General features: G+C 46.5%; 1 long non-coding RNA gene across 1 annotated transcript; it reads left to right on the top strand.

The window, feature by feature from the left end:
• Positions 1-5,339: 5,339 nt before the first annotated feature.
• On the top strand, positions 5,340-12,791 carry LOC128335528 (uncharacterized). The gene is made up of 3 exons (XR_008311648.1): positions 5,340-5,407; positions 5,533-5,661; positions 12,402-12,791. It is a non-coding gene; the product is annotated as an uncharacterized LOC128335528 (long non-coding RNA).
• Positions 12,792-15,405: the final 2,614 nt, after the last annotated feature.

Here is a 15,405-nt window from a genome sequence, read left to right as displayed (position 1 = left end):
GAAGCCTGGGAGGGAACTTGAAACCTTCTGCTCTTCCCAGAGCAGCTCCATCCCCCGAGGGGAATATCTTCCAGTGCTCACACATCAAGTCTCCCATTCATAGGCAACCAGGGCAGACCCTGCTTAACTAAGGGGATAAGTCATGCTTGCTATTTTTGGTCAGCTCTCCTGACCAAAAATAGGAACATAGGAAGCTGCCATATACTGAGTCAGACCATTTGGTCTATCTAGCTCAGTATTGTCTTCACAGACTGGCAGCGGCTTCTCCAGGGTTGCAGGCAGGAGTCTCTCTCAGCCCGATCTTGGAGATTCTGCCAGGGAAGGAACTTGGAACTTTCTGCATGCAAGCAGGCAGGTGCTCTTCCCAGAGTGGCCCCATTCTCTAAGGGGGAAATCTTACAGGGCTCACACTTTTAAGTCTCCCATTCAAATGCAAACCAAGGTGGACCCTGCTTAGCAAAGGGGACAAGTCATGCTTGCTACCACAAGGCTAGCTCTGCTCCCATTTTGTTTTTTTATCACCACCACCACCTATTATGGCAAAAACTTTTGTAGATGTGCAGAGTGATGTCACCTCATGCCTTTATAGCTCTCATTTCTGACCACCTCAACCAGTTGCTCCAGATCTGGACTGAGTCTTCTCATCTGACTGCCCTCCACGTCTGCTAGACTCAGTTAGACTCTGAGCTGCCACTCAGGGTGGGGGTTGTGAAAAGCAGGGATATCTTGTTCTACGCCTTCCTTTATTCTTGGCGGCAACAACAACAACAACAGAAATTAATTAATTAAATAAGATAGCTCCTTGTCTACAAAGGGCTCACAATCTAAGAAAGAAACATGAGACACCAGCAACAGTCACTGGCGGGATACTGTGCAGGGGGTGGATAGGGCCAGTTGCTCTCCCGCTGCTCAATAAAGAGAATTGCCGTGTTTAAAAGGTGCCTCTTTGCCCAGTTAGGAGGTTGGCACCCACTGGAATACTCTTATGGTAGCATCCCAGACACTAAGGACCCTGGGAAATGTAATTTCCCCCTGGCACCTGAGTTTGGGTGCCTTGGCAACTACAGGCCCCAAGGCACCCCACTGTAGCATCCCGATGAGAGTTAAATTCAACTGCCCAGTCGTGGCCTCTATAAAAGGGCTGGGGTTGGGAAGCAAAATAAAGACCATGGAACAGAGGCTGGAGAGGAGAAGTGAAGCACATGCTTCCTAACAGTCATCACTCCTGTGTAGAGATGAAGGGGCAGCGGGCAAGGGAACCCAAAGAGTTTATAATTATTGTCTCTGCACTAGAATTGAAAAGAGTTCACTGCAGAGAGCACCAGATGACTAGAGCAAGTGAGCCAAGCTGCGTCCTGAGGCACTCAGAAGAAGGCTGTAGATCCAGTGCCAACCCATTCCAAGGTCAACCAAAGACCAGCCGAATGGGTGAAGAATCAAGGAGGGAGAAGTCGGGAGCCCTCTGCCAACCATGCCAACTCCGCTGCCTCCTAACACAGAGAACCCCTTTCTCCTCTGGCCATCCCAGAGGATGTGCAGAAGCTTCACTGGCTGAGCATTACATGGCCACCAAATATGACGAGAGACGTCGCACTCCCTTCCAGTGAGAGGAGAGCTGGTCTGGTGGTAGCAAGCACGACTTGTCCCCTTAGCTAAGCAGGGTCTGCCCTGGATGCATATGAATGGGAGACTTGATGTGTGAGCACTGGAAGAGATTCCCCTCAGGAGATGGAGCCAAGTTCCCTCCTTGGCAGCATTGCCAAGATAGGGCTGAGAAAGACTCCTGCCTGCAACCCTGGAGAAGCCACTGCCAGTCTGTGAAGACAATACTGAGCTAGATGGACCAAGGGTCTGACTCAGCATATGGCAGCTTCCTCTATTCCTATGTTTCTATGCTCAGTCTGCTGCCACTATTAAACCCCTTCTAACTCTGGGTCATGAGAAAAATGGCAGAATCTGGGGGAATTGAGGAGCTGTACGATGCGTTTAAGACAAAGCAGAAAAAGAGAGCTTCTCCAGGAATTTCCCCATGCAGTGGTATTTTAAGGGAACTGCCTCCAGTTATTTCTCTGCGCAAAGGAAGAGCTGCTCCCTCCCCCATGAACCGCTAATGTAATTGACGAGATCAGCCTGGTTTCTACCCCCCCCCCCCCCGTGACAGGGGAGAGGAGGCCAGGCAATCTGCAGTCATTTTTAAAAACATGTTATGACATGGTTGGGCACTCTGGGTGTCAGGAGTTCACATCTGGCTTGCATGCATTAAGAGGTTCACCTTGAGGATTTCGCCATATAAGGGATCTTTGGCTGCATAAATGAGAAGCGACACCGATGAAGCACAGACTCGCCACTGGGCTGCGTCTAAAAATGTGCCTCTTATTCCTTGAGCACACTGGTTTCTTTTCAAGCTCTGTTTGGGGGATTTCTTTTATTTATCATATTTTTATACCGCCTGATATGTACATCTCTAGGCGGTGTTTAGTTTAATCAGGGTAGAAACCCCGTGGTTGGCCCGGCATCCAGAGAGCTTGCAAGCACCACAGATTGGAAATACTTCCCCCTGAAGAAGCAAAGTGTTTTTGCCTCCTTTCTTCACTGACAGGGGCTCTCAAAAGGGAATCTCCAGCAGTGCACTGTAACAGGGTATCCTGGATGCTGTTGACTACAACTCCCAGCATTACCAGCCAAAGGCCCTTGCAGCTGGGGGTGTTGCTGAGAGTTCTAGTCAACAATATTTGGGATTCCCTGTAAAGGGAGAGGAAGAAGCATCGATAACCTGCACTATGCTGATGACACACCTCTCTGATAGCTGAGAATGCGGATGATCTGCAAGTTCTAGCAATGGAAGTCAAGGAGCACAGTGAAAAAATGGGACTATGACTAAATGTATTATTATTATTATTATTATTATTATTATTATTATTATTATTATTAATTAAATTTATACCCCACCCAAACTTACGTCTCTGGGTGGCTAACAACAATTAAAACACATATACAAGTTAAAACAGTTAAACATATAACACATATAAAAGTTAAAACAATACAGTAATTTAAAAACCATAAAATGTAAAGAAGGCTAAACTAATGACATCAGGTACAGCAACCAGCCTCAGAATTGACAATGAAGACATTGAAGTGGTGGAGAGCTTCTGCCTTTTAGGATCGACCATCAACAGTAAAGGATCCAGCAGTCAAGAAATACGCTGCAGACTAGCACTTGGTAGGGTTGCAATGAAGGCCTTGAACGCCTTGGAAAGGATATTTAGATGCTGTGAGATGTCTGTACTTACAAAGATTAGAGCCATTGACATTTGGTCAATGGTTTTTCCCGTGACACTCTATGGATGTGAAAATCGGACTTTGAGGAAGCAAGACAGAAAAAGCATTGACGCTTTTGAACTTTGGTGCTGGAGAAGACTTTTGAGGATACCATGGGCAGCCAGGAAAACCAACAAATGGGTCATAGAACAGAGTACTGACGTTGACCCATTTAGATGCCCTACCCACAGCAGTTCTGGAAGGGTGGTGCAAGAAAGTACTGTATGTTGACCATCTCTGCCCTTGGAACATGGGAAGGAGAGAATTGATAGCCCATGCTTTACTTTATTGCAATTTCTATAGCGTTATTTGCAGAAATTATATTACCTTTTCCCAGGGGTATGGTGGAGGGGGGACGCACAGGGACGGAGTGCCGGAACCTCTCGGCTTCTCTGGCTGTAGCCATGGGGGATGCCATGGAGAGCACCTCCTGCACTTCTGGATTTGCAACTACATCACTGCCTTTAAAAAAAACACTAAGTTTTCCAGGGGCTCCAGACTTTTTAAAATATTAGTTAACTTTTGTCTGATCCGAATGATGACATCTCAAACAATCAGAGGTCCACCTAGGTAATTTTGGAACCTGGACCTAAAGGCCTTTGGGGGCTACCCCCCTCCTGCAAATTAAGCATCATCATGTTTGGCTGGGTGACCACACCACCTGGGACAGACTAAAGAGGATTTGCGGGGGCCCAGGGGCTGTTGAGGCCCTGGACTTGGGCCTAGAAGTCCAGGGGTAAGAGCACCTCTGCAGACCATGTAGCTAAGTTTTGTCTGATCACAAGCAAAGTCCAACAGAAGATGGTCACACCATCTTGAATTAGCTGATAGTGTTTTTCTGAAGTCACTCAGCACACTTCAGCACACCCACATATGTCAGTGGGTCTTCTTTCGGTTGGGATATTTCTGTGTTATCTAATGAATATAAAAACATCTTATATATTTATAAAATATTTGTCATTGACACATACCAGTTGCAGGGGAGCAACAGCAGGGGAGAGGGCATGCTCCCAGCTCTTGTCTGTGGGCTTCCCAGAGGCTTCTGGTGGACCACTGTGGGAAACAGGATGCTAGACTAAATAGGGCTTGTTGGGGCTGATCCAGTGGGGCTTTTCTTATGTTCTTATTTTTACCCATATTGTATGTATACAGCCTTGTATTTTCCTTGATTTATTTGCTGTATATTTATGGATTATGTATATCCCTTGATTTATTTGCTGTTCTGTACTTTGTTAGCTTCAACCTTTTTCTGGCCAGAGTGCATAACAAAGATGATTCACTCACAGTGTTTGTTCATCCAATGAAAACGAAGTTACGGATATACAGGAACACTGAGAAGTTTCACTTGTCTTTGTAGAATTTCATTCGGCTTCGGATGAACTTCGCACAAGTTCCTTCAAGATAAGAATTTCACTTTTTCAAAGTTTGGGTGACAGCCCTTCACTGACCATGAAATGCTAGCCTTGGGTTTTTCATTGCTTGGGAAAGTGGGGAGCGTGCCTAACAATAGATTTCATGGCCTAATCCCGGAAGAAGGCACAGATGTAGAAGGAAAAGAGGGATTTCTGTCATAGCATTAGAATTCTTGATTTATTTATTTATTTATTTATTTATTTATTAAATGCCTTTGTGGTCTGCAGGCCGGCCTGCTCTTTGCAGATGATATCAGATAAAGTAGCCAGATACTGCTCCATGCAGCACTTCAAAATGTCCATTGCACCTGGTTCCCACATGTCAAATGGCTTATGGCACTGGGACCTCTTAAGAGATCTGCCAGCATCCAACACAGCACATATCTGTCCTCCATGAGGCATGTTCAGAACCAGCAACCACAGAATGCCGGCATCATTTGTAAATGACAAGCCGAACAGAGAAAAGGATGTTGCATTGGATCTGGACCATATCTGCAAAACAAGTGACAGCTGGAGAGGAGGAAGTGGAGATGAAGTTAAAAATAGCCGCATGTGTTTCCAAAGAACAAAAGCTGAGCTCATCCATACTAGAAATCTCACTGGCATGTTGGGGATAGGAGGTAGAACATTATTTCCATGTTGGGTGTGACTGAACTGGGGTAGTTTTCCTTCCACAGGTATGGAAGTGCACAGTTCCTGAGCCTGTGATGGCTCTTCATCCGTTGGTATAGTAGCCACAGATAAGAACAAAGACTATGTCTTTGTTTTAATATGTCGATTGATTTGTATTTTCTCTCTAAAGATTACTGGATTCTTTCCGGGGATGTTTTTCTTTGACGTTGATGCCATTTTGAAGTCTTTTGACTGAATGCAGGCTAACAAGGGTTCACATTCGGTGCTGTAAACAGTCCTGTTCCACGGCAACAAGAAGGTGAGATTGCAGTTGTGTGATGTGATGGTCATGATTTCCAACTGATGGGTTTTATTTATTTATTTCTACTTTTATCTCCTGCTCGTCCTCTGTGGAGACCAGAGCAGTGTGCAAAGTTATATTTATACCCACAACAACCCTGTGAGGTAGGTTAGGCTGAGAGAGAAGTGACTGGCCCAGAGTCACCCAGAGAGTTTAATGACCAAAGGGGGATTTGAACTCGGGTCTCCTGGTCCTAGCCCAACCCTCTAACCACTACAGCACATGAATACGGTGCAACTGTGATTGCATAGTTTTAAGTCTGAGCTGAAAAGGTCTGTTCTGCAACATGGCAGCTAGGGTTTTGGACACTCCACACCACCCACACTTTTGTGAGTGTCCAAAACCCTGGCTGCCATGTTGCAGAACAGACCGATATTCAGCTCAGACTTAAAACTATGCACAGCAGATCTGGGGCACCTTCATCCCTTTGGCCAGCCCTGAAAGAGAGAGAGAGAGAGAGAGAGAGAGAGAGAGAAAGAGAGAGAGAGAGAGAGAGAAAGAGAAAGAAAGAGAGAGAAAGAAAGAAGAAGACGGCATCTTTATTGGCATGACTGGCTGATTGCCTTTTCTAAATAAGTGCTGCTTTTTAAGGTCACCTCTCTTGGAATACAGTAGCACTGTGTACACTCTGCTCTCTGTTTTACCAGGCATACCATATGATAAATGACAGTTGGGTGCCAATATTCCAGTGCTGGACGCATTACGAGGCGAGCTCCTTCATTATGCACTAATGGGATTGGGATAATTTCCGCCCAGAGAGCTGAGTAAGCTAGCTTTCGGGTAAGGTGACCACAGGGGAAAAAGAGAAGGACAAAAGGCTCCTTCTGACCATGACATATTATTCAAGGGAATCCGAGCTTTCCCTGGACTAATGATGAGATGCAAAGCAGACCCCACATGCCGAATCTTTGATTACTGGTCTGACCCAAGCACAGCCCAGTAATGCTCAGAGAGGAGCAGCAAATGCGAATGGAATGGATAAAGCAAGAAGAATTCACTCATGAGCAGGGAATTTAATTCATTTGGACAGAGCAAAGAGATTCAGTTCGTGAACTCCTCGTGAAGTCATTAGTGTTAAAAAACACTCATATTCCACTTTCCAACAAAACACATTTTCAAAGCGGATTTGTAGAGCAAAAGGAACGAGAGAAGGGATCCCTGTCTCCCAAAGGCTCATGTTTGAAGAAGAAATCTGAAGGAGACAGCTACTGCGAGAGACGCAAGACTGGGTTGAAGAGAAAGTTATTTCCCCCCTGCAAAATTTAAAAGAGCCACCAAACGGCCAAATCGCATGGGCTTAACTGCACATGCCCCCTCTCCACCTGGGGTAATGGATCATCTGAATTACCTCACATGTTCAATTCATATTAGCTCACCCATGGGAGTGGTTTGTGAATGCATTAAACTCCTTCTCGTCAGATGGGGCCATCGCTCTTGACCTGCAGGTTCAGTCCCTGACATCTCCTCAGAGGGATGCGAAAGTGGCTCATCCCTTGGAGAGCCCCTGCCAGTCTGTGTAGGCAATACTGAACGAGATGGACCAAGGGTATGACACAGTATAAAGCCGCTCCCTCTGTTCTCCCCCATCTGCTTTTTTGGCAATGGGGCTGAGAAAGCTCAGTGGTAGAGCACCTGCATGCTTGCATGCAGCAGGTCTCGGGTTCGGTCCCTGGTATCTCCAGGTAGGGCTGAGGAAGACTCCTGCCTGAAAGCTTGAGAAAACAGTAGCCTGCCACTCGGTGAGGCTATTCACATGCACATGCAAAACCAGGCGAAGGGAGCTGGTTTTGCATGCACGTCTGAACTGCTGGGACCGGGCCCGATCCCTGTGGCTACACGACAGCAAAGTCGCCTAAGTATTCTCCCTCTAACCTCTTTTTTAAAATTGTGTGTCAGCTGCGGCTGCTTGCAGGCACACTTGTGGGGTGTGTGTGTCCCAACAATGAACCATGCACTGCGCACTTCCAGACGACTCTACGTAGTCCGGAAACTGCAGTCGGTTCAGAATGCGGCAGCCAGGTTGGTCCCTGGGTCATCTCGGAGAGACCAATCAATCAATCATGTTTATTTACGGTCATAGACCAAAATTTAAAACATACATAATAATACACATGATATAGTAATAATATATACATAATATAATCAGGAACATGGACTCATCCTAATCAGCAGTTTCCCGTTTGCATAAGCTGGTTTACTATCTGTCATCTAGCATTCTTAGCTGCCTCACAGAACTTAGCAACTTTAAATGTTACTTCCTCCTTCTGATCTGAGAGCAGATAGTTGACGTAAAATGCATCTGTATGTCCTGGGAAATCAGTCAGTAATGAGGAAATATAACAAGTTCGAACATCTAGGAGAGACCATATTACTCCTGTGCTGAAGGAACCACACTGGCTGCCAATACGTTTCCGGGCAAAATACAAGGTGCTAGTCATCCTCTACCATAAAAGCCTTGGGCGTGCGGCTGTGCCGCCCGTGTCTTTTTCGCCGCGCATGCCCAGATCGGGCGAAAAAGATACGGCCGCCCAGAGACGGGCGGCCATGTTGGACCAGGCGGTGGTCGCGGCGGAGCGACTGGCTCCGATGGCGGCTGCTGCCGTTAGGGCGAGAGGGCCGGGAGGAGCAGAAGCGGCGGGCCGAGGAGAAGCAGCCACCGCCAACGGCAGGAGGAGAGTGTGGCCGAGGCCGCGGCAGAGCCGCGGCCTCGGCCAAAGGTAGCGGTGGCCGCAGCGGGGCGACTGGCCCCGATGGTGGCGGCCGCGACGCCACCGAGAGTGCGGGTGAGGCGGTGGCGGGGCGACTAGCCCCGATGGCTGCCGCGGCCTCAGCAGGAGGTGGCGGTAGCCGCGGCGGCCGAACAGGAAAGGACTGGGCCCGCTTGCGGCCGCACTCGGGGGCCGGGGCCGTAAATAAATCTCTTTTCCCCTTAAGGCTAGCGCCCATTATTACAACGGGCTAAAAATTACTAGTTACCTATAAAGCCCTAAACAATTGGCCCTGGCTATTTAAGAGGACGTCTTCTTCGCCATGAGCCCCACCGCCTGTTAAGATCATCTGGAGAGGTACAGCTATGGTTGCCACCAGCTTGTCTGCCGGCTACTCAGAGACGGGCCTTCTCCGTTGCTGCTCCTAGACTTTGGAATGCGCTTCTTGTTGAGAGAAGAGCCTCTCTGGCAACTTTTAAAAAGGCACCGAAGACACATTTGTTCACCCAGGCTTTTAATTAGATTTGTAGTTTTGATATTTTTAATATTGGCTTGTAAGTATTTTCAATGTTTTCAATGATTTTAATTGGTAATTGATTTGATGTTTTCAATGATTTTAATTGTAAACCACCCAGAGATGCAAGATTTGGGCGGTGTAGACGTATTCTGAATGAATGAATCAATGAATGAATGGGGCTCTCGGGGGTGGGGCAACATGCAAAAGCATGTCCCAGCACCCTGAGCCCTGGAGCTGCCGGGCGAGCTGCCGGTCATCTGGGTGAGCGATCCACCCACCCAGGGAAGGGAGGCTGATCATCTGTGGGGTGGGTAAGTGAAACCCACTCTCCCCGCAGACCTCCCTGGAGCCCTTCTCACCAATCGTGAGGAGAGCTCCGGTGTGGATAATACAGAGCAAAACGGACCCATGGTCTGGCTCCATATAAGGCAGCTCTCTATGTTCCTATTAGGGGTGTGCAATTTGGATTTTTTGGGGTGTTTCGATCTGGATCCGAATCGAAACACCCCCGATTTGTTTTTGGATCCGAATCTGACGCATCCAAATCACACCAGATTCGATTTGGATCCGAATTAATCTGAATCCGAATCGATTTGGATCAAAACATGGGTCCCAGGGCCAAAAGAGTGGGGTGGGGTGGTAGTGCCTAATGGGTGGAGGCTACCACCCAAATTGCAGAGGAATTGGGCAAAGGGCTGATTTGGGGTGAATTTTTGAAGGAGCCAAGCTAGATGTCCAGCAGCAAATGTTCATCCCTGCAAGCGTGGCGTGAAGGCAATAGTCCCTCTCCACAGCTGTCTCCAGGACCTGAAATCCAGCAGCATAAATATTGCCACGAAACCTGGATGGTCCATTGAGTTTGCAGGGCTGCAGGTCATTGACAGGCCTCTCCTCCGCCCGTGCATTTGCCTAATCTCTTCTAAAGCCACCTAAGCCATCACCCATCACCACATCTTTTAGCAGCAGCTCCCACCAATTAATTATATTAATTCCACAGCCAGCAGGCTGAAGCACTCTGTGTGGGCCTGAACTTCAGCGATTGAGCCCCACAGGTAGAATAATTAAAGGATGTCCCCAAGTCTCCGTTTCCTGCCCTATAAATGGATTATATTAATACCCTGCATCTAATCAAATTGATGCATGTTATTAGATTCCGGAGAGCAAGAGAGAAGGAAGCAATTTCAAGAACACTGGAGAACATGTGTTAATCTTTGGTGGCTGAGCATGAATCTAGATATGTTATTATGCGGAGTAAAGTAGATGCTGTCGCTTTCTTTGTTTTCCTTTTACAAGGCTAAATCATTTTTGTGGGTGTCCATACCTGGGTGTCCAGCAAGGCAAGAACCCAAAGGCTGACTGTAACTGAAGGGCTTATGTAAACCAGATCAGGCCGTAGCTCAGTGGTAGAGCATCTGCTTTGCATGCAGAAGGTCTCCGGTTCGATCCCTGGCAGCATCTCCTGGTAGGGCTGGGAAAAACCCATGTCTGAAACCTTAAAGAAGCTGCTGCCAGTCAGTGTTGACAATACTGAGCTCGATGGATCAAGGGGCTGACTCAAAATGGCAGCTTCCTGTGTTCCTAGGATGGGAATTTAGGGTCCACTCACACTGCTGATCTCTGTGTAGAGAACTGTGCCCTTCAGCTGATGTCCCTAATCCACCTTGGAAGTCCCACAACCTTCTGATTTTTATCTCCAGACGTCTTGTGCTGTTTACCAACTCCTTTTCCCTTTGAAATGTTTTACAGCTTCAGCTATACTACATGGCTGGCTCAACCATTCCAAGAACCTTGGGGGTTTGGGGTGGGGGGACTTGGTTTTGGAAGCCAAAGCCAGCAAAAGTTAAGCACACTCACATCTGAGCAGGTCTAGCGACTGGGTCGTTTGGTGATGCCAGTTAGTGAAGAGGAGAGCTGGTCTTGTGGTAGCAAGCATGACTTGTCCCCTTAGCTAATCAGGGTCCACCCTGGTTGCATATGAATGGGAGACTTGATGTGTGAGCACTGGAAGATCTTCCCCTCAGGGGATGGAGCCGCTCTGGGAAGAGCATCTAGGTTCCAAGTTCCCTCCCTGGCAGCATCTCCAAGATAGGGCTGAGAGAGATTCCTCCCTGCAACCTTGGAGAAGCTGCTGCCAGTCTGTGTAGACAATACTGAGCTAGACGGACTAAGGGACTGACTCAGTATATGGCAGCTTCCTATGTTCCTATGAGTTCAGCTTCCTATGTTCCTATGAGTTCAGGCCTGATGCACTGTCAGGAGAAGACGAACCAAATGATGTCAATGCATGTGTGAAGTTTAGTCTTGAATTTGTGATTGGTAGTTTCCTCACATAAAACAACAACAACACCCCACCAGTGCATCAGAAAAAAGAAAAAGTAGCCAACAGGTATGACTTTGCCTAAGTATTGAAACCAAATTTTATTTTGGAAAATGACATTACACACACCTTGCAAATGTACATTTAGATGAGAAAAAACAATGCATAACAAATATTGAGAGCAAAGCTATAGAGTGAACAGATCCCTCTGCAGCAGGGCGTCCAGTTCCAGAAACGATCCAATCGGGATGGGGAACTGGATAGGTGGAGTCGAACAAGCAATTAAAAAACAGTTCACAACACTTCACAAAAATTGAAAGTTGGCTCTAGAACATCAGGTCTTCTAAAAAAGGACTCCTAATGGGGGAAGAGGCATGAGACACAGGGGAATCCAGGAAGCTTCCGTTTGTCTTTTGCTCAAGTCCCATAAAAGTCACTGGTTTGTGGGCAGCACACAGTCACAACTGGTTTTGATCTTCATCAATACAGGAACCACGTTCAGCTCCAATGGGAAAAGATCGATCCTCCCTCTTTGATCATCAATGGATGTGGAGCGAACAGCTTCCTAACCCATGACATACTTCCACTGCACTGGCACACAGGATTCTCCCTACCTGGCACACAGGATTCCAAAGAGTCAAAGAAATTTGTGCAGGGGACTCTTTGAGGTTATTTCCATTTGAAAAGAGAAACAAAAAACCCTGAATCGCACAGGGCATCTCACATCTGCTCTGCAGACGTATCCCGCACCCCACAGGTCCATTGCTGTGGAGAGACAAGATGACAACAGGCTATTCTTGGGAGCATCTTATTTCACTTTACAACACAAACCAAGGCAGCTGATCATCTCTGTATGTCCCAAACTGTCATGAACAGTGCTTAGGTAGGCTTCATCCAGTCCCTTTCTCCATGCCCATATCTATAACTTACAACCACGAGAGTGTGAGAGACCGAGGGAAAGGAAGAGACAGAAACAAGGGAACGTGATTTAAGCCATGAAATATCAGTACCATGCGTTTACTCTCTAAAGCTTGTCCACTAGCCAGCTAAAACGTCTAAAACTACCACCACTAATCCACGTCTGTCAGCTAAGTATCCTAAATTCTACCTCTAGCCATGGAACTGAAGTTTTGTTTTTTGTTTTTTGTTTATTTAGGGAAAAAAGGACACATTTCTTGGGAAGCGGCAATAAAAATGTTTTCTATACAAATCGAATGGCACGAGAGGTGGTCCAAATGCTAAATGTCCCACCACAAATGGAGAATGAAGAATCTGTTCCAAACACGCACGTGAAGAGAGGAAAGCAGAATCATTGGCTTAAAGCTGCAATATATTACAAGGTGATACCATTGAAACATTTGGGCAGGGAATCTCAAATGAATGTTTGTAGGGCGGAACATTTCGAAATCCTTTAAAAGAAGGATTACCTCCTGTTGAGATCCCAACTTGACTGCTAGATGGCCGGCACATTCTCAAATGCAGGGACCCACAAATGAAGGCACAGCTCACTAGCCAGCCATTATCTGTGGTTGCCACCAATCCCCTCTCTTCCCTCCAATCTTTTTCTGGCATGCAGGCAGAGGGTTTAGGAGAGAAGTGGGTCTTCTGTCATTTGCACTGGGAGATGGAGATGCTAAGAAACAGAGGGGAGCCTTCTCTAGCTGAAGGATTCCTACAGTTTCTTACCTTCTCAAAAATGGCACTGGAAAGGAGACCTCTTGCGAGGAGATCTGTGTGGGGTGGGTTGTCCTGCTCACCAAAGGGCCAGGGACGCTCATCGCTGGTGATGACCTGACAAGTGGGTTTGTAGGTGCCTGCTCAAATGCCCCATGAAGAGCAGCCTCATGGTTATAGTCACAGGAAGAAGGAACAGATCCACCAAGAGGACCATGTAGATTCTCAGCAGAGACCTGCCTGAGCATAAGGGGACAGGATGTGCCAGTTCCCAGAAGCGACTTCTTCCATGTAGAAGGGCTGCTATGCATGGTGGACTAGTGAGTATGAATCAGGCCTGTGTTGTGAGAATAGGCATTACCCCTTGGAACAGGATTTCAGCACCTGCACTGAAAGGGTCGACAGGAGTAGGACAGGTCACCTTTCCAAAGGCAGCAATCCTATGTATGTGCATTCGGTCATGAGCTCAGCTGAGCAAGTAAGACCTGTTTCTGAACATACATGGATAGGCCCATGCTGTAGATATCAAGAACAGGTGCGACATCCGGATTGAGCAGAGGCGGGGAATAGCTTTGGGGTCTTTAAGGGAGGAATATCCTTTACAGTGATTGCAGTCTGCAAGCATTACAACTAGCAAATGCTTGATCGTGGCAAATTATTGCTAGTTTTCCATTGGGGGACTTGCTTGATCCTAGAATACAGTATGCGTACAGCGGTGTAGGGAAAAATCCCAAAGGGCAGGTTCTCTCCATGGCCGTCCCCATAACCACACCCACTCCGACAGCCACGCCCCATGGCCACACGCGCCCCAATGGCCACGCCCCTCAGAGAGATGCAGTGATTTGGGGGAGTTCTGTTACAAGAAGCCGAGGATAGTTTCCTGATCCCTCTGAGCTTGAACCTTATGTGGTGATTCGGCCAGAAGAGCAGCCACAAAGGGTGGAGGATACTCCTTGTAAAAGAAGTCAAGGAGAAGGGTAATCAAACCAACTGGAATCCGGTATTTAATTATGTAACAAACAGTTGGAATAGCAAGAGCAGCATATTATTTCTGCTTAGAAAGCAAAGGTCTTTACATCACTGCTGAGACCTTGGTGGGGGGAAATTAAATAAATACAGTGACTGAATCTCCATCTGTCCCTGCAGCTACATGGTTCTGGCTACACCATTGCCGGCATATCACTATACATTTTTTCCCCATGTACAAAAGGCAACATGATCTATGCTGCAGTCAGTTCCTTTCCTACTGTAACAGACTGTGTGTCCACTAAAACAGGAATGTGTGTGTTTTTAATCAGGATAGTACATAGCACAGGATACTACATTTCCCAGGGTTGGGAATCTAATATCAGCCCACAAGTTCAACATGTGCTGAATTCTGTGATTGTACTCTGATGTGTGGGTGAGAGGTCCAGTCAGATGAAAAACCACACTGAAGATTTTTCTCAAAGGTACATGAATTCTGATAGGTGAAAAAAGAACTTCCCTTACCTATTTATTCATGATTTGTTAAACCTCCCTCCACAAGCATATTGTAACTCACATATAGCTGTGCTGATTTTCCTCATAGACATATGACAAGCTTGCCAAAGTAAAACATTAGATGGGTCCTTTAGAGAAAGATAAAAACTTAATTTAAATTAGTTTGCCCTTTTTACAACCACTCACTCATTAAATATGTCATTTAAAGCAAAATAAAAATTGTACCGACCTTGTAAAATTCAAGTCAGCTTGTACCAAGGATGTGTCCATCAAGGCTCTGTACAGAGAGTTTAAAGTATGCCAGCTAAACTTTAAACTCCACCTTGATTTTTTATTTTATTTTAGAAACCTTCTCAAATCCCCATGCTCTTCTTCCCACCCAAGACAAAATGAATATAGGAGAAAATACATGCCCTCATGGTTATATTATATTGCAGCTTTAAAATTAAAAAAAAGAATGAGAAAGCAAAATCAACTCAGCAGCTCAAAACCATAACTGGCCACCCTGTTTGATTCTGCTCCCTATTTCCCTTGCCACCGTTTACTTTGCAAAAGAACGATAGACAAAGAAACTACAGAATCCAGAAGATAATGCATGCTCATGTAGGTGGGATTGGGAGATCCCGTCCCATGGGTGGCTTGTGTATGCTTAAGAAAACTGGCTGGCGACATCCATGTTTGGCACTTCTTTATCTGTACTTCTTGACGTTCATTTTTTAAGAGTGTCAAGAAGAAGAGATGGAAAACCCATCTCTGGAAATGCCTTCTAGAACCTGCCACAGTTCTGCAGACTCGCAAGGTCATTCAACTAGACATCCCAAGAGCACTGGGACCTTCTAGGCACCTTCTAAACTGAAGTCGTAACGCCATAAGGAAAGCCGTGCTAGTTCATAAGAACATAGGAAGTTGACTCATACGGAGTCAGACCATTGGTCCGTTGAGCTCAGTAGTGTCTACTTTAACTGGCCGCAGCAATCCAAGGTTTCAGGCAGGAGTCTTTCCCA

Source organism: Hemicordylus capensis, chromosome 11 (assembly GCF_027244095.1).
Source record: "Hemicordylus capensis ecotype Gifberg chromosome 11, rHemCap1.1.pri, whole genome shotgun sequence".
NCBI classification, from domain to species: domain Eukaryota; kingdom Metazoa; phylum Chordata; class Lepidosauria; order Squamata; family Cordylidae; genus Hemicordylus; species Hemicordylus capensis.
This window is presented reverse-complemented; position numbering and strand designations above follow the sequence as displayed.